This window comes from Lagenorhynchus albirostris, chromosome 6 (genome assembly GCF_949774975.1).
Source record: "Lagenorhynchus albirostris chromosome 6, mLagAlb1.1, whole genome shotgun sequence".
NCBI classification, from domain to species: Eukaryota; Metazoa; Chordata; class Mammalia; order Artiodactyla; family Delphinidae; genus Lagenorhynchus; species Lagenorhynchus albirostris.
In genome coordinates this window covers 59,543,528-59,565,738 of record NC_083100.1, presented here as the reverse complement: position 1 = coordinate 59,565,738, position 22,211 = coordinate 59,543,528, and the positions used below count along the sequence as shown (strand labels likewise).

At 40.8% G+C, this 22,211-nt stretch overlaps 2 pseudogenes; both read left to right on the top strand.

Moving 5' to 3' along the window:
* Positions 1–10,295: 10,295 nt before the first annotated feature.
* On the top strand, positions 10,296–10,665 carry LOC132521534 (ferritin light chain-like; annotated as a pseudogene).
* Positions 10,666–13,299: 2,634 nt separating this feature from the next.
* Positions 13,300–13,809, top strand: LOC132521533 (ferritin light chain-like; annotated as a pseudogene).
* Positions 13,810–22,211: the final 8,402 nt, after the last annotated feature.

The window sequence follows — 22,211 nt, the reverse complement described above, 5'->3', positions numbered from 1 at the left end:
GCGGAGCCTCAGGGGCAGTGTGACTAAGGAAGAGGAAAGGAAATCTCTCTGGGCAGTTGCACAAGCCACAGATTAAATCCCCAGGATCAGTTTGGTAAATCCTGCATCTGTGGAATACCTTAATAGACAACGACTGTTCCCACAATTGAGACTGGCCTAGCCTTCACAGCAATGGACTTTGGGGGCAAGTACACGTGGGGGTTGGGCCAGTCAGAGTCTGAGCTGGCCCTACAGTGGCCACAGCAGATCCAGACACGTACCTAGAAGTATCGGAAGGCCTTCTGCGGAGGCAGAGATGGGCTCTGGCTCACTGCGGGAGCAAGGACGCTGACAGAAGAGGCCCCAAGAAAATAATCTTATTACTATTATTCTTTTTTTGTTCCGTTTTGTTCAGTCACTGGTGGTGTTGCTTTTATTATTTTTTACCTTTTTGTGTGTGTGTGTGGTAACGCGGGCCTCTCACTGTTGTGGCCTCTCACGTTGCGGAGCAAAGGCTCCGGGCGTGCAGGCTCAGCGGCCATGGCTCACGGGCCCAGCCACTCTGCGGCATGTGGGATCTTCCCGGACCGGGGCATGAACCCGTGTCCCCTGCAACAGCAGGCGAACTCTCAACCACTGCGCCACCAGGGAAGCCCTATCTTTTATTTTTAATTTTTTTTATTTTTAAATATTTTTTTCTATTTTTATTTTACTTTTTTGTTGTTTTGTATTTTTCTTTTGTTTTTTATTTTATTATTTTATTTTTTTGATTGTTTTTATGGATATATTTTATGTTTGCTTTTTTGTTGTCTACTTTCTGTTTTTCTTTTATTTTTCAATTTTTGTTTTTGTTAGTTTAGTCCTCATTGTTCTCATTTTTTAATTCTTTTGTTTGTTCTCGTTTTTGTTTTCTCTTTCTTTTTTTCTTTCTGTGTGTGTGTGTTGTGGTGGCTGCTATTTGTTTGCTGTTGTTTTTGCTATTTGTCTTGGGTTTTGTTTGTCTTCTTTTCTTTTCTTTTTCCTCTGGCCATACTGCACAGCTTGTGTGCTCTTGGTTCCCTGGCTAGGGGTCAGGCCTGGGCTCCTGGAGGGAAGGACTAAGTCCAGGACACTGGACAGCCAGAGAATTCCTAGGCACAGGGAATATTAATTGGCATGCACACTTTCAGGGGTAGCCACATAAACACCAAGACCCGGCCCCACAAAACTGCCTGCAGGCTCCAGTGCTGGAGACCTCATGCCAAACAACCAGCAAGACAGGAACACAGTCCCACACATCAGCAGACAGGCTGCCTAAAGTCGTACTAATCTAACAGACACCCCAAAAAAACCACCTGATGCGGCCCTGCCCTTCAGAGGGAAAAGACTCAGCTCCACCCACCAGGGCTCAGGCATCAGTCCCTCTCACCAGGGACCCTACACAAGCCCCTGGACGAAGCTCACTCACCACGGGGCAGACAACAGAAACAAGAGGAATTACGACCCTGCAGCCAGTGGAAAGGAGACCACAAACACAATAAGTTAGACAAAATGAGACGACAGAGAAATATGCTGCAGAAGAAGGAGCAAGGTACAATCTAACAAGACCAAATCAATGAAGAGGAAATAAGCAATCTATCTGAAAAAGAACTCAGAGTAATGATAGTAATGATGATCCAAGATCCTGGAAACAGAATGGAGGCATGGGTCAAGAAGATACAAGAAATGTTTAACAAGGACCTAGAAGAACTAAAGAACAAACAATCAGTGATGAACAACACAATAACTGAAATGAAAAATACACTAGAAGGAATCAACAGCAGAATAACTGAGGCAGAAGAACGGAGAAGTGAGGTGGAAGACATAATGGTGGAAATAACTGCCGAGGAGCAGAATAAAGAAAAAAGAATGGAAAGAAATTACGACAGTCTCAGAGACCTCTGGGACAACATAAAATGCACCAACATTCGAATTATAGGTGGCCCAGAAGAAGAGAAAGGGAAAGGGCCTGAAAAATTATTTGTAGAGACTGCAGTCGGAAACATCCCTAACATAGGAAAGGAAACAGACAATCAAGTCCAGAAAGCTCAGAGAGTCCCATACAGGATAAACCCAAGGAGAAACACAACGAGACACATATTAATCAAACTAACAAAAATTAAATACAAAGAAAAAATATTAAAAGCTGCAAGGGAAAATCAACAAATAACAGACAAGGGAATCCCCATAAGGTTATCAGCTTATTTTTCAGCAGAAATTCTGCAGGCCAGATGGGAGTGGCAGGACATTTTTGTGATAAAAGGGAAAAACCTACAACCAAGATTACTCTACCCAGCAAGGATCTCATTCAGATCTGACAAGACATCAAAATCTTTACAGACAAGCACAAGCTAAGAGAATTTAGCACCACAAAACCAGCTTTACAACAAACACTAAAGGAACTTCTCTAAGTGGGAAACACAGGAGAAGAAAAAGACCTACAAGAACAAACCCAAAACAATTAAGAAAATGGTAACAGGAACATACATATCTATAATTACTTTAAATGTAAATGGATTAAATGCTCCAACCAAAAGACACAGACCAGCTAAATGGATACAGAAACAAGACTGTATATATGCTGTCTACAAGAGACCCACTTCAGACTCAGGGACACATACAGACTGAAAGTGAGGGGATGGAAAAAGATATTCCATACAAATAGGAATCAAAAGAAAGCTGGAGCAGCAATAGTCATTTCAGACAAGATAGACTTTAAAATAAAGACTATTATAAGAGACAAGGAAGGACACTACATAATGATCAAGGGATCGATCCAAGAAGAAGATATAACAATTGTAAATATTTATGCACCCAACACAGGAGCACCTCAATACATATGGAAAATACGAACAGCCATAAAAGGGGAAATCGACAGAAACACATTCATAGTAGGGGACTTTAACACCCCACATTCACCAATGGACAGATCATCCAAATGAAAATAAATAAGGAAACTCAAGCTTTAAATGGCACAATAGACCAAAGAGACTTAATCGATATTTATACGACATTCCTCATGAAAATGGCAAAATACATTTTCTTCTCAAGTGCTGACAGAACATTCTCCAGGAAAGATCATATCTTGGGTCACAAATCAACCCTCGGTAAATTTAAGAAAACTGAAATCATATCAAGTATCTTTTCTGGCCACAATGCTATGAGACTAGATATCAATTACAGGACAATATCTGTAAAAAATATAAACACATGGAGCCCAAACAGTACGTTACTAAATAACCAAGAGATCACTGAAGAAATCAAAGAGGAAATCAAAAAATACCCAGAAACAAATGACAATGAACACACGACAACACAAAACATATGGGATGCAGAAGTAGTTCTAAAGGGAAGTTTATAGCAATATAATCCTACCTCAAGAAACAAGAAATACCTCTATTAAACAACCTAAACTTACACCTAAAGCAATTAGAAAAAGGAGAGCAAAAAACCCCCAGTTAGCAGAAGGAAAGAAATCATAAAGATCAGATCAGAAATAAACAAAAAAGAAATGAAGGAAATGATAACAAAGATCAATAAAGCTAAAAGCTGGTTTTGGACAGGATAAACAAAATTGATAAACCATTAGCCAGACTCATCAAGAAAAAAAGGGAGAAGCCTCAAATCCATAGAATTAGAAATGAAAAAGGAGAAGTAACAACTGACACTGCAGAAATACAAAAGATCATGAGAGATTACTACAAGCAACTATATGCCAATAAAATGGACAACCTGGAAGAAATGGACACATTTTTATAAAAGCACAAGCTTCCGAGATTGAACCAGGAAGAAACAGAAAATACAATCAGACCAATCACAAGCACTGAAATTGAAACTGTGATTAAAATTCTTGCAACAAACAAAAGCCCAGGACCAGATGGCTTCTTAGGCGAATTCTATCAAACATTAAGAGAAGAGCTAGCACCTATCCTTCTCAAACTCTTCCAAAATATAGCAGAGGGAGGAACACTCCCAAACTCATTCTATGAGGCCACTAACACCCTGATACCAAAACCAGACAAAGATGCCATAAAAGAAAACTACAGGCCAATATCACGGATGAACACAGATGCAAAAAACCTCAACAAAATACTAGCAAACAGAATCCAACAGCACATTAAAAGGATCATACACCATGATCAAGCGGGGTTTATTCCAGGAATGAAAGGATTCTTCCATACATGCAAATCAATCAATGTGATACACCATATTAACAAATTGAAGGAAAAAAACCATATGATCATCTCAATAGATGCAAAGAAAGCTTTTGACAAAATTCAACACCCATTTCTGATAAAAACCCTGCAGAAAGTAGGCATAGAGGGAACTTTCCTCAACATAATAAAGGCCATATATAACAAACCCACAGCCAACATCGTCCTCAATGGTGAAAACCTGAAAGCATTTCCACTAAGATCAGGAACAAGACAAGGTTGCCCACTTTCACCACTCTTATTCAACATAGTTTTGGAAGTTTTACCCACAGCAATCAGAGAAGAAAAGGAAATAAAAGGAATCCAAATCGGAAAAGAAGAAGTATAGCTGTCACTGTTTGCAGATGACATGATACTATACATAGAGAATCCTAAAGATACTACCAGAAAACTACTAGAGCTAATCAATGAATTTGGTAAAGTTGCAGAATACAAAATTAATGCACAGAAATCTCTTGCATTCCTATACACTAATGATGAAAAATCTGAAAGTGAAATCAAGAAAAAACTCCCATTTACCAATGCAACAAAAAGAATAAAATATCTAGGAATAAACCTACCTAAGGAGACAAAAGACCTATATGCAGAAAATTATAAGACACTGATGAAAGAAATTAAATACAAATAGATGGAGAGATATACCATGTTCTTGGATTGGAAGAATCAACATTGTGAAAATGACTCTACTACCCAAAGCAATCTATAGATTCAATGCAATCCCTATCAAACTACCACTGGCATTTTCCACAGAACTAGAACAAAAAATTTCACAATTTGTATGGAAACACAAAAAACCCCAAATAGCCAAAGCAATCTTGAGAATGAAAAACAGAGCTGGAGGAATCAGGCTCCCTGACTTCAGATTATACTACACAGCTACAGTAATCAAGACAGCATGGTACTGGCAAAAAAACAGAAAGAAAGATCAATGGAACAGGATAGAAAGCCCAGAGATAAACCCATGCACATATGGTCACCTTATCTTTGATAGGAGGCAGGAATGTACAGTGGAGAAAGGACAGCCTCTTTAATAAGTGGTGCTGGGAAAACTGGACAGGTACATGTAACAGTATGAGATTAGATCACTCCCTAACAGCATACACAAAAATAAGCTCAAAATGGATTAAAGACCTAAATGTAAGGCCAGAAACTATCAAACTCTTAGAGGAAAACATAGGCAGAACACTCCATGACATAAATCACAGCAAGATCCTTTTTGACCAACCTCCTAGAGAAATGGAAATAAAAACAAAAATAAACAAATGGGACCTAATGAAACTTCAAAGCTTTTGCACAGCAAAGGAAACCATAAACAAGACCAAAAGAGAACCCTTAGAATGGGAGAAAATATCTGCAAATGAAGCAACTGACAAGGGATTAATTTCCAAAATTTACAAGCAGCTCATGCAGCACAATAAGAAAAAAACAAACAACCCAATCAAAAAATGGGTAGAAGACCTAAATAGACATTTCTCCAAAGAAGATATACAGACTGCCAACAAACACAGGAAAGAATGCTCAACATCATTAATCATTAGGGAAATGCAAATCAAAACTACAATGAGATATCATCTCACATCAGTCAGAATGGCCATCATCAAAAAATCTAGAAACAATAAATGCTGGAGCAGGTGTGGAGAAAAGGGAACACTCCTGCACTGCTGGTGGGAATGTGAATTGGTACAGCCACTATCAAGAACAGTATGGAGATTCCTTAAAAAACTACAAATAGAACTACCATACGACCCAGCAATCCCACTACTGGGCATATACCCTGAGAAAACCATAATTCAAAAAGAGTCATGTATCAAAATGTTCATTGCAGCTCTATTTACAATAGCCCAGAGATGGAAACAACCTAAGTGCCCATCTTCGGATGAATGGATAAAGAAGATGTGGCACGTGTATACAATGGAATATTACTCAGCCATAAAAAGAAATGAAATTGAGCTATTTGTAATGAGGTTGATAGACCTAGAGTCTGTCATACAGAGTGAAGTAAGTCAGAAAGAGAAAGACAAATACCGTATGCTAACACATATATATGGAATTTAAGGAAAAAAATGTCATGAAGAACCTAGAGGTAAGACAGGAATAAAGACACAGACCTACTGGAGAATGGACTTGAGGATATGGGGAGGGGGAAGGGTGAGCTGTGACAAAGTGAGAGAGAGGCATGGACATATATACACTACAAAACGTAAGGTAGATAGCTAGTGGGAAGCAGCCGCATAGCACAGGGATATCAGCTCGGTGCTTTGTGACCGCCTGGAGGGGTAGGATAGGAAGGGAGGGAGGGAGGAAGATGCAAGAGGGAAGAGATATGGGAACATATGTATATGTATAACTGATTCACTTTGTTAAAAAGCAGAAACTAACACACCATTGTAAAGCAATTATACCCCAATAAAGATGTTAAAAAAAAAAGGAAGCAAAAACCAAAAAAAAAAAAAAAGAAAAAAGGGAGAAGACTCAAATCCATAGAATTAGAAATGAAAAAGGAGAAGTAACAACTGACACTGCAGAAATACAAAGGATCATGAGAGATTACTACAAGCAACTATATGCCAATAAAATGGACAACCTGGAAGAAATGGACACATTTTTATAAAAGCACAAGCTTCCGAGATTGAACCAGGAAGAAACAGAAAATACAATCAGACCAATCACAAGCACTGAAATTGAAACTGTGATTAAAATTCTTGAACAAACAAAAGCCCAGGACCAGATGGCTTCTTAGGCGAATTCTATCAAACATTAAGAGAAGAGCTAGCACCTATCCTTCTCAAACTCTTCCAAAATATAGCAGAGGGAGGAACACTCCCAAACTCATTCTACGAGGCCACTAACACCCTGATACCAAAACCAGACAAAGATGCCATAAAAGAAAACTACAGGCCAATATCACGGATGAACACAGATGCAAAAATCCTCAACAAAATACTAGCAAACAGAATCCAACAGCACATTAAAAGGATCATACACCATGATCAAGTGGGGTTTATCCCAGGAATGCAAAGATTCTGCATTATATGCAAATCAATCAATGTGATAAACCATATTAAAAACTGAAGGAGAAAAACCATATGATGATCGCAATAGATGCAGAAAAACCTTTTGACAAAATTCAACATCAATTTATGATAAAAACCCTCCAGAAAGTAGGCACAGAGAGAACTTAACCTCAACATAATAAAGGCCATATATGACAAACCCACAGCCAACATCATCCTCAATGGAAACCATTTCCACTAAGAGCAGGAACAAGACAAGGTTGCCCACTCTCGCCACTATTATTCAACATAGTTTTGGAAGTTTTAGCCACAGCAATCAGAGGAGAAAAAAGAAATAAAAGGAATCCAAATCGGAAAAGAAGAAGAAAATTGTCACTGTTTGCAGATGACATGATACATATGTAAAGAATCCTAAAGATGCTACCAGAAAACTACTAGAGCTAATCAATGAATCTGGTAGAGTAGCAGGATACAAAATTACTGTACAGAAATCTCTTGCATTCCTATATACATATAATGAGAAATTAAAGAAACACTCCCATTTACCACTGCAACAAAAAAGAATAAAATACCAAGGAATAAACCTAACTAAGGAGACAAAAAAAAAACCTGTATGCAGAAAATATAAGACACTGATGAAAGAAATTAAAGATGATACAAATAGATGGAGAGATATACCATGTTCTTGGATTGGAAGAATCAACATTGTGAAAATGACTATACTACCTAAAGCAATCTCCAGATTCAATGCAATCCCTATCAAATTACGAATGGAATTTTTCACAGAACTAGAACAAAAAGTTCACAATTTGTATGGAAACACAAATGACCCCGAATAGCCAAAGCAATCCTGAGAAAGAAAATCGGAACTAGAGGAATCAGGCTCCCAGACTTCAGACTATACTACAAAGCTACTGTAATCAAGACAGTATGGTACTGGCACATGAAAACAGAAAGATAGATCAATGGAACAGGATAGAAAGCCCAGAGATAAACCCACGTACATATGGCCACCTTATTTTTGATAAAGGAGGCAAGAATATACAATGGAGAAAAGACAGCCTCTTCAATAAGTGGTGTGGGAAAACTGGACAGCCACATGTAAAAGAATGAAATTAGAATACTCCCTAACACCATACACAAAAATAAACTCAAAATGGATTAAAGACCTAAATGTAAGGCCACACACTATTATACTCTTAGAGGATAACAGAGGCAGAACACTCCATGACTTAAATCACAGCAAGATCCTTTTTTTTTTTTTGCAAGATCCTTTTTGACCCAGCTCCTAGAGAAATGGAAATAAAAACAAAAATAAACAAATGGGACCTAATGAAACTTAAAAGCTTTTGCACAGCAAAGGAAACGATAAAGAAGATGAAAAGATAACCCTCAGAATGGGAGAAAACTTTGCAAACAAATCAACAAAGGATTAATCTCCAAAATATATAAACAGCTCATGCAGCTCAATATTAAAAAAACAAACAATCCAATCCAAAAATGGGCAGAAAACCTAAATAGACATTTCTCCAAAGAAAACATATAGATGGCCAATAAGCACATGAAAAGCTGCTCAACATCACTAACTATTAGAGAAATGCAAATCAAAACTACCATGAGGTATCACCTCACACCAGTTAGAATTGGCATCATCAGAAAATCTACAAACAACAAATGCTGGAGAGGGTGTGGAGAAAAGGGAACCTTCTTGCACTGTTGGTGGGAATGTAAATTGATACAGCCACTATAGAGAACGGTATGGAGGTTCCTTTAAAAACTAAAAAATAGAACTACCATACGACCCAGCAATCCCACTACTGGGCATATACCCTGAGAAAACCATAATTCAAAAAGAGCCATGTACAACAATGTTCATTGCAGCACTATTTATAATAGCCAGGGCATGGAAGCAACCTAAGTGTCCATTAACAGATGAATGGATAAAGAAGATGTGGCACATATATACAATGGAATATTACTCAGCCATAAAAAGAAATGAAATTGAGTTATTTGTAGTGAGGTGGATGGACCTAGAGTCTGTCATACAGAGTGAAGTAAGTCAGAAAAACAAATACCTTATGCTAAGACATATATATGGAAGCTTAAAAAAAAAAAGGTTCTGAAGAACCTAGGGGCAGGACAGGAATAAAGACACAGACATAGACAATGGACTTGAGGACACGGGGAGGAGGAAGAGTAAGCTGGGACAAAGTGAGAGAGTGGCATGGACATATATACACTACCAAACGTAAGATAGACAGCTAGTGGGAAGCAGCCGCATAGCACAGGGAGATCAGCTCTGTGCTATGTGACCACCTAGAGGGGTGGGATAGGGAGGGTGGGAGGGAGGGAGACCCAAAAGGGAAGGGATATGGGGATATATGTATATGTATAGCTGATTCATAGCTGATTCACTTTGTTACACAGCAGAAACTAACACACCATCGTAAAGCAATTATACTCCAATAAAGATGTTAAAAAAAACTTATTAAAGGAAAGGGCACATTGACCAGAAGTAAATAATATCCATGTTAAAGGTTAAATGCCCCTCTTCCTGGGATGTCAATGCTGGTACTCCTTTGAATGTAAGACTGCCTTCCCAGGTGTCAAGACCACACTGACTCACTGATATGAGTCATATGCTGATATGTTTTGTTTTTTGGTTTTGTTTTGGCCGCAGTGGGCGGCTTGCAGGATATTAGTTCCCTGACCAGGGACTGAACCTGGGCCCCTGGCAGTGAGAGCGTGAAGTCCTAACCACTGGACCGCCAGGGAATTCCCTGTTCTTTTTTTGGGAATCTTAAAGAAATGTAATCCTGACTTGTTCAGTGTTCTTTGTTCTGACAAGATATAAACCTGCGCTGAAAACCCTCCTTCTCTGGAGTAGTTTCTCAGAGTAATCTGGCAAGTGGGATTCCGGGCTAGACCTCAGTTAGGCTCAAATAAAACATTTCTATTCTTATTATTGATTGTTTACGGATTATTTTCACTGACACCTCTGACCACTCTACAACCTTTTTCCAGTCGCAGCCTTCAGAACCAACTACTGACCTATCCTCGGCCACCGGGACCAGCCAACACCATTTTTTGAGCTTAGCGCCTTATTACCAATCAACCATGAGCTCCCAGATTCGTCACAATTATTCCACCGAGGTGGAGGTCACCGTCCACGGCCCGGGCAACCTGCATCTGCAGGCCTTCAACACCTACCTCTCTCTGGGCTCCTATTTCCACCGAGACGACGTGGCTCTGGAGAGCGTGGGCCACTTTTTCCACGAATTGGCCGAGGAGAAGCGCGAGGGTGCCCAGCCCAGCCCAGCCTTGAAAATGCAAAGCCAGCGGGCCGGCCCCCTTCCTGGACGTGCAGAAGCCACCCCAAGATGAGTTGGGTAAAACCCAGGACTCTGTGGAAGCTGCCCGCCAGACGCCCCGCTCTGTGACTTCCCGGAAAGCCGCGACCTGGCTGAGCAGCTGAAACTCACCAAGAAGATCAGGGCCACGTGACTCACGTCTGCAAGCTGATTGGTCCCCAGGCTGGGCTGGGCGAGTTCTCTTCCAAACACTCACCCTCAGGCATGGCATTCCGGAGCCCAGCTGTTACCAACCTGGGTTCTTGGACTCTTTAATCAATAGAAATTGGTAAGAGGCCAGAGGGGGAATTTAGGCAAGGCTTTATTGGGACTCATGCTGCAGCATGAGGCAGCAAAAGCAAGTAACAGGTGCCCTCGCTCGTTCCTGGGAATGGCGAGGGTGCGTTGCACTGGTCCCTTAAATGGGGTGAGGGTAGGGGTAGATCGGCGGGTGGGGCTGGAGGGGCGGCTTAGGTGGTCTGCCCATCCCTCTGGTGGTGCTGTGAGCAGGGATCATGCCTAGTATCCTGCTTTTGCTCCCCACACCTCTGAAGCGTCAGTTGGGTTTTGGCCTTTTTGTATCTCTTTGTTCACAATTTGCCCCAACTGTGCAAGCAGGCAGTTATTTTTAGTCCCTTATAGTTTCTTTGTATTCTGTTGGAGGAGACATTTGTCCAGGTGCAAGCACTCCAGTAAAGGGTCCCAGGTCCCAGCCTGTCCCACAGCGGCATCTGAGGAGCCCCTCTGGCGTCAGAGCTTCTGCCTGAAGCCCCGTCTCTGCAGCCACTAGGCAGCTTTGTAAGCACCCTGGGGCCCTCTCCCAAGCCTTGGGCCAAATGGGAACAGTAAAGCTTTTTGCAGCCAAAAGAAAAGGCTGAAAATATTTTAGATATAAGTTCAATAAAATTGTATTATTAAAATGAATTTTGGTTGCACTGTGCGGCTTGCAGGATCTTAGTTCTCCAACCAGGGATAGAACCCCTGCCCTCTGCAGTGAAAGCACCGAGTCCTAATCACTAGACCTCCAGGGAATTCCCAACAAGTTTCTTTTAAAACTGAAGAAGAGTTCGATTTCTGTAATAATCAAAACACCTTAAAATGTATCTTCACATGCTCACCAGACCCCAAAGGACTCCCCAGACCTGGACCACAGCACAGCCTGCTGTGGAACGCTTAGCAGCTTTGTTCTCCCAACTAGACTCATTAGCAGCGCCAGGTGGTAATAACTAGCCGACTGATTCCTACTAGTAAAAAAATCTGCCTGAGGTCACCATGGACTCTTTCCCCCACTCTCTGCTTCATCTCTGACCTGATACGCTTTTGGAAAATAATTATTCATGGCAGGAAGTTGTCATACAACAGAGAACGATTGTGCATCCTGGGATTATAGAGGCCCTCAGATCAAATACTTTTTATTGTGGAAAGAATACATTGAAAAACATGGCTTTCACCTGCATAGAATAGTGAAATCCATTTACATTTTTTTCTTTCCTGTTTATGTCATCATTAAAGACCCAATAAAGGAAAGTATTTACCACTTGGAGAGAATGTTAGCACTGATGTTTAGCATTCAGCACAATTACGTGGATTCCATAAACAGAAATAGCTCCAGCGTCCAACTGGAATAAGAGTAGATTTTTTTTTTTTTTTTTTTTTTATAGCGGCACGCCGGCCTCTCACTGTTGTGGCCTCTCCCGTTGCAGAGCACAGCCTCCGGACGCGCAGGCTCAGCGGCCATGGCTCATGGGCCCAGCCGCTCCGCAGCATGTGGGATCTTCCCGGACCGGGGCACGAACCCGTGTCCCCTGCATCGGCAGGCGGACTGTCAACCACTACGCCACCAGGGAAGCCCCAGAGTAGACATTTTAAAACCCTCTTTTTTTCACACATAAATTGTTACTCATGAGGTAGAAATATTCAATATGAAGTAGTATGTGAAAGCAGTAAGTACTTAGTTAACCATTCTCTAGGAGGATTTTTCAGTTACCTAAATTTTGTTCCTGCTTCATTTTTTTTTTTTTTTAATTTAAAAAAGGAAGAGGGGCTTCCCTGGTAGCGCAGTGGTTGAGAGTCCGCCTGCTGATGCAGGAGACGCGGGTTCGTGCCCCGGTCCGGGAAGATCCCACATGCCGCGGAGCGGCTGGGCCCGTGAGCCATGACCACTGAGCCTGCGCGTCCGGAGGCTGTGCTCTGCAACGGGAGAGGCCACAGCAGTGAGAGGCCTGCGTACCGCAAGGAAAAAAAAAAAAAAAGGAAGATAAGGGGAAATAAATCAGAAGATATATTTAAAGCAACTTTCTGCTACCTTCCAAAGATTTGGTCAGCCAAACTCCTAGACTTGCAAGCACTGTCCAACATAGTAGCCACTAGCCACATGAGGCTGTCAAGTATTTGAGATATGACTAGTTCAAATTGAGACTTGCTAAAGTTTAAAATACATACTAGATTTTTGGAAACTGAACGTGGATAAAAAAGACAGTATCTCAGTAATAATTTTTTATATTGATTAAAGTCTGAGGCAGTGAGCTTGGTGGTCCGCGTATCTGTCTCTTGCTTCAACAGTATTTGGACAGAACAGGCCCAGGGACGCCCTTTGCTCTAGCCTCCGACCAAGCTCCAACCTTTTTCCAGTCGCAGCCTTCAGAACCAACTACTGAGCTATCCTCGGCCACCGGGACCAGCCAACACCATTTTTTGAGCTTAGCGCCTTATTACCAATCAACCATGAGCTCCCAGATTCGTCACAATTATTCCACCGAAGTGGAGGTCACCGTCCACGGCCCGGGCAACCTGCAACTGCAGGCCTTCAACACCTACCTCTCTCTGGGCTCCTATTTCCACCGAGACAACGCGGCTCTGGAGAGCGTGGGCCACTTTTTCCATGAATTGGCCGAGGAGAAGCGCGAGGGTGCCCAGCCGTCTCTTGAAAATGCAAAGCCAGCGGGCCGGCCCCCTTCCTGGACGTGCAGAAGCCACCCCAAGATGAGTGGGGTGAAACCCAGGACTCTGTGGAAGCTGCCCGCCAGACGCCCCGCTCTGTGACTTCCCGGAGAGCCGCGACCTGGCTGAGCAGCTGAAACTCACCGAGAAGATGAGGACCACGTGACTCACCTCTGCAAGCTGGTTGGTCCCCAGGCTGGGCTGGGCGAGTTCTCCTACAAACACTCACCCTCAGGCATGGCTAGGGCCTTCTGGAGCCCAGCTGTTACCAACCTGGGTTCTTGGACTCTTTAATCAATAGAAATTGGTAAGAGGCCAGAGGGGGAATTTAGGCAGGGCTTTATTGGGACTCATGCTGCAGCATGAGGCAGCAAAAGCAAGTAACAGGTGCCCTCGCTCGTTCCTGGGAATGGCGAGGGTGCGTTGCACTGGTCCCTTAAATGGGGTGAGGGTAGGGGTAGATCGGCGGGTGGGGCTGGAGGGGCGGCTTAGGTGGTCTGCCCATCCCTCTGGTGGTGCTGTGAGCAGGGATCATGCCTAGTATCCTGCTTTTGCTCCCCACACCTCTGAAGTGTCAGTTGGGTTTTGGCCTTTTTGTATCTCTTTGTTCACAATTTGCCCCAACTGTGCAAGCAGGCAGTTATTTTTAGTCCTTTATAGTTTCTTTGTATTCTGTTGCTGGAGGAGACATTTGTCCAGGTGCAAGCACTCCAGTAAAGGGTCTCAGGTCCCAGCCTGTCCCACAGCGGCGTCTGAGGAGCCCCTCTGGCGTCAGAGCTTCTGCCTGAAGCCCCGTCTCTGCAGCCACTAGGCAGCTTTGTAAGCACCCTGGGGCCCTCTCCCAAGCCTTGGGCCAAATGGGAACAGTAAAGCTTTTTGCAGCCAAGAAAATAATCATCATCATCAACTCATAAAATCGCCAAAATTTTGCTCTGGATAGAAAATTAAATTAATAAATCAATTAATGTTTTCAGCCAAAATTCAACTCTTTCAGACTTCAAAAGCAAGAAAAAAGAATAAAAAAGAGTTTTCCATAGAAAAACAGATTTTACTTGTTTTTTTTATGTCTTTTTAAACTCAGAGATCTACTGTGAAGCTATTTTTGAACCTGGAATATAAAATTGCATGTTGTTTAGTTATCTAAAATGCAGATATTTTTCTCTTCAAATCTTAAATTTAGTACTGAATTGTATTGAGAGCTAGTTATGAAAGGATAGTATGTCTTTTGCCAGAAAAATGGACATTTACTGAAAGTTCAACATGGAAAATCTCTGGAAAAACAGCTTTTATTTCTCAATGAAAACAATATTTGTATTTGTCTTTACTATGTTTCAATAAAAATAATACCATTTATTTGTTTTATATCACTTATAAAACACATTTGCATGAATCATCTCATTGAAACTTGACAACACTCCAAGATGAAGAGGCGAGTTATGAGAGGACAATTTATTACCGAACCAAACGCGTCCCCTCACCTGCGCATAGTAAAGCCAATCTACTGACACCGGGTTGTGGTGAAGGAAAATGCAGCGTTTATTGCAGGGCACCAAGCAAGGAGTTCAGGACAGCTCGTGTCCAAAAAGCCAAACTCCCCTATGGATTTCAGGAAGGCATTTGCCAGCTACAAATTGGCACTTGCCATCTACCTCTACAAGGATTAAATCATGAGCCGCTGCAGCTACTGACCTTCAACACTCCTTGAAAGGAAGTCAGGACAGAGATCAGGAATGAAGCACTCTGTGCTCTGGGAAAAACTGGCAGAACAGATCTTCAGATAATTAGATATTTTCAGGAGAAGATTTTATGAGCCCAATTCTTGCATCTCCTCATATCTAGGAAAATGCTAAAATCCTTCATGATGACGTCTGCTCCTCATGACTAGCAGCAACCTTCTGCAAAAAATGTGCTTAATTTCAGGTACTCCCCCTTCACCAAAATCACACATATACTGACCTTCCCCCTGCCTCTTTGGAGCAGTTTCTCAGAGCTATCTGCAATGCTGTCTCCTGGGCTATAATCCTCAATTTGCCCCCAATAAATCTGAACTCACAACTCTCATGTTGTGCATTTTGTTTTCAGTCGACACATTTTCGAGGCAAGGTGAGGGAGGGGAGTTACAGGGTGTGTAACCAACTCGTCCACAATACTCTGATTGGTTGATGGTGAGGTAATAGGCTGTGTCGCAGCGGTTTTTATCAATCCTCAGGCGCCAGCAGTTCTGGGGGCTACATGCTCATGATTATCAAGTAGTTAATTTCTTCCATTTGGTGGTGGTTTTAGGATCTGTAAAACAACTCAGGAAACGTGCATCACATATTTTTATCTAGGCACTTCAGAGAGGAGCTAAAGCAGAGAATATGGGGAAAGGGTCTGTCCCAGGAAGGTCCCATAGGGTCCTGCTCGGTTACAAATTCACAGATGGGGAAACTGAGATCTAGAGGTTAAATTTCTCAATGTGGAAAAGAAAAGATTACCATGGGATTGTACTCAGTTGACTTTATAAGGGGAAAAAAGAGAGAGAGGTTGAGAGTGAGGGAAGAGAAAATATTTCCTGGAAATATTATGTATTGAATTGTATACAAACATGAAGACTAACCTCCTGAAAAATTATTTAAAATTTCAATATGTGGGACTTCCCTGGTGGCGCAGTGGTTAAGAATCTGCCTGCCAATGCAGGGGACACGGGTTCAATCCCTGGTTCGGGAAGATCCCACATGCTGCAGAGCAACTAAGCCCACAGGCCACAACTACTGAAGACCGCATGCCTAGATCCCGAGCTCCGCAACAAGAGAAGCCACCGCAATAAGAAGCCCATGCACCGCAAGGAAGAGTAGACCCCGCTTGCCACAACTAGAGAGAGCCCGCGGACAGCAACAAACACCCAACGCAGCCAAAAATAAATTAAAAAAAAAAATTTCAATACGTGAACATTAAGTGACATGTGGGAAGCCTCATCTCATTGAAAATGAAAACTGCCACTATTGAGGGCCCTAATAAGTAGGATGATGTGTGACACAAAGTGAAGCAAAGGCTTAATGAATCTCATTCTCTGATTTGAAGGTGGCATGTCTAAGTCTTTTATAAAAAACAAAGTCACCCCAGAGTCTCTAGGAGTCAGGGAGTCAGTGAGCTGATTTATTATAAAAGAAAATATATACACACACTTCTAATGTATCTATATCTCTCTCTAGATATAGATATTATATATTATTTATATAAAATATCTATTTAATATATAAATGTGATATTCATTACATTTACTTGCTTTAAAAATCTAGAATCTGTTTCTTTTTAGAACATTGATGCCATGCATAGGAAAATCAAATATTATGGTTATAAAATAATTTTTAATGTTAGAATATTCCTTTTATCAGTGGAAGAATATCCACTGAGAAAAAAGATTTAATTTCCTTTTATAAATAGTGGTGGGTTAGAACTACACAATAGTTCTAACTCTGCTACTGCTGTGTATTTAAAGCCAAGATGATGACTATATTGAAAAAGAAGGAAGAGAAAATCAATAGATTATTGCTTCAATGGAGCTCACAACAGTGCTGATTAGAGAACACAAATGGATTGCATAATAGTAAAATAACTATAAACCGGGTATGGATTTAAGCCTGTGTTAAGACCATTCTTAACTGCATTGTATCTTTAGAAAACATGCACTGAAATTACAGCAGCAAATTAAATCTATTCGACCGCAAAATTTAATACATAAGAAAATAGCATTTATTAATGATCTGGAAGAGGGAGTAAATAGCATGTTAATGAAATTTGCAGATGATAGTAAATTGGAAGGTGTTACAAACCATGAGGACAGGGGCTTAATACAAATGGACATTAAAAAGTTAGAGAAAAGCCAATGGGGCCAAAACTACCCAAAAAACAAAAAACAAGTAAAACTGATAAAAATATTCGCTAGAAAAATTTCAACTTGAAAAACAATAATATAAAAGAATTGTAGATGGAAAAGAGACTTTGAAATTTGATCGGGATTTTCTGATTATAATAAACTGGTTAATCCACTCTTGAGAGGTCCTGAGCCAGCTGCTGGGAAGTAGTCATTCCTTCACTCTTTCCTCTATCCCGTTTCTAGGTAGACCAGAAAAACTATATCACCTGGTTGTAGACTTTTTGGAGGCAAGCGAAATGAAGAAAACAGAGACCAGGCATATCAGTTTTTTAAAAATTGCATTTTGGAGAGAAAAAAATGGCTAGTGAAGACACGTGATTATGTACTGGCTTCATCTAATGGTGTTTATGGTAAAGAGGGGCCATGAAAACTCTACAGGTACCTGAAAATTTTATATAGAAGGTGGTTGCTGGCACTTGATTGCTTATGAGCAGTTATTAAATGAAACTAATACTTACCTTATGAAATGTAATTCTAGCTTTTCCAGATACCAGCAAATAGAAGAGTTCTCCTTCCTAATCACATATGCCTAAATCCAAGAAATTGGTGATATTCTGAATGTCATGTGGGATGATACTATTGGTCTTCCTAGAATGTCTGGAAGTTTAGGTCTGAGAATTTGGCTTATCCAAAAAACAGCATCATGTGTCTCCTGGAAGCTCTGGAGACCCTAAGACACCAAGTAATGTATCTATAATGTTATACCAGCTCATCTGGGTCTAAGATACAGTTATCTGGGGATGAAAGCTTATCTGTATTGGATCTAAGACAAATCTCAGTTTCAGAAATTGGACTACTATCATAACATTTTATGTTTCCCTTAGATTTCAGTAATGTTCTCTTTGAATAGAATCTGCCACTGCCACACCTGTGACGGAGGAAGAGCACAGTATTCTTGGTGGCCAGATGTGATGATAAGAACGAGAACTGATGTAGGAAAATTCCAAGGAGGTGAAAGGTGCTGGGGGAGAGAGGCAGCATGTAGCCCACAAAGATGGGAGGTAATGTTGGGGAGGAAAACTTGGGTGAGCTAATGGAAGGTTTTAAATATGCCCTAAGGATCTGGAACTTTAGTAGGCAGTGAGGTGTCAATAAAGGTTTGTGAGTATGAGTTTTTAAGTTTTGATATGATTCTTCTATGTAATATGTTAGCTATTCCTTCCAGATACATGTTATTCCCTAATTAGATAGGCATGCCACTTAGGTCTTCATCCAAGTTGTAGAAATGTTGAACAAGGGCAGGCTAGAGAGAGCCCAACAACATCCCTTCTTAAGATAACACTGCACCCTTAGTGACATCAACACTTTGGGGGTATAGCTTCTAGACTGTTTTCAGCCTAACAGCAATTTATGTTATACTGTCATCAGTTAAAATCCCCTTCTGGGGCTTCCCTGGTGGCGCAGTGGTTGAGAGTCCGCCTGCCGATGCAGGGGACAGGGTTCGTGCCCCGGTCCCGGAAGATCGCACATGCCGCGGAGCGGCTGGGACCGTGAGCCATGGCCGCTGAGCCTGCACATCCGGAGCCTGTGCTCCGCAACGAGAGAGGCCACAACAGTGAGAGGCCCGCGTACCAAAAAAAAAACTCTTCTCATAAGAATACTAAGATGCTATTTTGACTGTCCTCTCTTATGAGTGTACAGTGGAATCTTCCACAGGGTAAATGTAATATGATACTGGAATAGATTAAATGCAGAAGCAGATATGAGAATCAGCTGTCTTCTATTAGGCCTCATATATTTGCAAAAATATAAAACAATAACACTGCTCACTAACTTTTTTTACTTTGGACAACAGTTATTTTTCATTAAAATATGTTATTTACGTTAATATATGTGCCTTTGTTATTTTTAAATGAATTAAAAGATTTTAGTTTTAATTTCCTGTATGATGAATATTGACAGGTATAACTCACATAAACAAAAGCTATTTGATGTTCTCAAGGACTTATTTATTTTAAAATTTTATTTATTTTGAAATATTGTTGACATGCAACGTTATGTTAGTTTCAGGTATAGTGATTTGGCATGTGCATACATTAGGAAAGGATCACCATAATAAGTCTAGTAACTGTCCCCATACAAAATTATTACAATATTATTGACCATATACCTTATGCTGTATATTAATAAGCCACCCCCATGGCTTATTTATTTTATCTCAGGGATTTTTTAGAGTATAAAGGAACCCTGAGACCAGAAAGTTGGAGAACTGCTTAGTGGAAATGAGTGAGCCCTAAAGTTTATGTCTTGCTCCCTGAGGGAAGACAAGTTGCCTAAGATTTCCAAGACTTCTTCCAGCTCTACAGCGTAGGATGATGATTTAAACTGCCTTGTCGGGTTACTTTGAAGATTGGGTAGAGTGAGCTTGTAAAACTCTTAGCTCGGTGCATGGCACGTGAGTTCTCAGAAAATATTAGCCAACACTGTTATTAGTACTGCTATCACTACTACTATTACTACCACTATGAGGATTATTATTCCCTCCTGGCAATGTCTTTACTTAGCTACTAGGGGATTTCGTCTTTGAACTTGTTAAATGCTCTTGGGCCTTTGTACTTGCTGTTCCCTTTGCCTGGAATAGCTTTCCTACCTTTCTGTCCAGCAAATTCTCATTATTCTTCTCATATGGACTTAGAGCTTCTTTGTCTTGGAAGCTTCTTTGTCTTTTATGGCTTTCCAAAAAGGTGTCCTGCTGTAGGTCCCCATATATGCCCACTTAGCACACTTCTTGTATCTTTAATGGCTTTTCTGTTGCATTCTGAAAACTCTGTGACAGTGGGGAACACGTCTGGGTCACTGCTATAATTGCAAAGCTCAGCACAGTCCTGCCGTTCAGTAAATGCTTGTTGAATAAACTTTGCAAAAGTCCCCAATTTCTCTTCTCACCCTATTGCTCCTTTCATATCCTGGAACACCTAAGCAAATTTGGTACCCGAAATACTCTTGTGAATTCTTCAGTCCTCAAATTAGATGTGAAATCTAAGCTTGAAAAGTGACCTGGGCTTCATTTGTCAGTTTAAGGTAATGGCTACTTATCTTAAAAGATGTTTGATTGTATGCATTCATTTCCCAGGGTTCCAGAGTTGTGCAGTAGGTAAAGTATCAACTTTTGTATAAAAGCTGGTTAATTCTTAGTTATGATCCAGACATAGATCACTCACAATCTAAGATAGAGAACTGAGATGGCTAGAAAAAATGCTTCTGGGTACCAGCATCACAGCTCTTATTGCTATAAAGAGCGGGAAGAATACTTTGCTTCCTTTTAAGTTGCCTTTCCTCCCATCCTTAATGGAATTTATGCCTGCGCTTCTCTGATCCACTGTTAGCAGTTCCAGAATTTCTATTTTAGAGGAGCTTAGGGACAGCAATCTGATTGAATAAGGGGCTAGGAGACTTTTTCTTTAAGCTATATTTGCATAGCAAATACACTGTTTTTACTGACATTGCATGTTTACTTTGGAGGGTATTCTTGGATATAAGAGGGTGCTAAGGACTCCTAAGTCACCTTACTGCTGAAAGTACATCTATTTTTAGTATGGAGACATGTGAAGTAAAGGAATAGGAAAGCTTGATAAGAGAGGTTTGACTAGGTCTCTTTTGTTACTGCTATTTACATTTGTAAACCTATACTCTGCCTGGTGAGAATTAACCAATATGCTTTCAAAAAGATTTCAAAGTCTGACAAAGCAGAGTCGACCATGGGAATAAGCACCAGAGTATATTTATTAAGTCTGGGGCCTAAAGAGATCAGTATAGTCACAAGGAAACAGGCAGGTTGACCAGAGAAAAATAAGACTTGAAGAAATCAGTTTATCACACAATTACTGTGTATTTATTTCAGATACAATAACATATAAGACATGACCTCAAGGAGCTTGCAACCTAATTGGGAAGACAAGAGAGTGCCTACGAGGTTATCATTTAAGCATATTTGTGAGACTACTTTTTAGCATTCACTGTTCCTGCTGGTTATTATGTTCTTAGCCTAATTTATGTGAAGAAAAATAAAATGAAGAAAAGAATGGATGGAGAGGAAGGGGATCATGGCTAAACGTATTATGAAATATGCTCCAACTTTAAAGTAGTATTATTCATAGTTTTAAAGCTGGAACCTTCAGCTAACATTTAATTGGGCCTTCTTATTTTGCAGAGGAGGAAACCAAGGCCTGTCTAGCAAAATACCCCAGCTGATAAGTGGCAGGCCTAAAACCAGAAGCCGGGTTCTCTGTTCCCATTCTAGTGTCCTTTCCATCACAGTCTAGTGCCTTTGAAGTTGAGGTGAAATAACTGGAGTCACCCTATTCCTAGGTCTGTGCTAAAGAGCCTTAGTTTTCCCTTTAATGGTTAGATGGCTTTTGGAATTCTTTGATTACCCACATCAGGAATTTTTTTTTTTAGCATGACAGTTTTCATCAATCCTAATTTCTCAGTTCCCCAAATAGAATCTATCAATGCTGAAGCTCCTAGTCTTTATCAAAGGGACAATTCAAATAATTAATCTGAATCACAGACCAGAAAGTGGGGTTTTTTAACCTCTATTCACTCATCTCTCCACTTCCATATCTTTAACCATATGAATGATTTCCAAATTTTATATTTCCCTCCTGACCTCTTTTCTGAATCATTTTCATATTTCAACAGCTGCATCCCTACCTGTTTTTCCTCCCATGACCTCAAACGCAACAGGAAGCCAGCTCCTACTCCACCAGTATCTGTTTCTGTCAATGACACCATCATTCTTCTAGTCACCCAGGTCTGAAATCGTAGCGTCATCTCT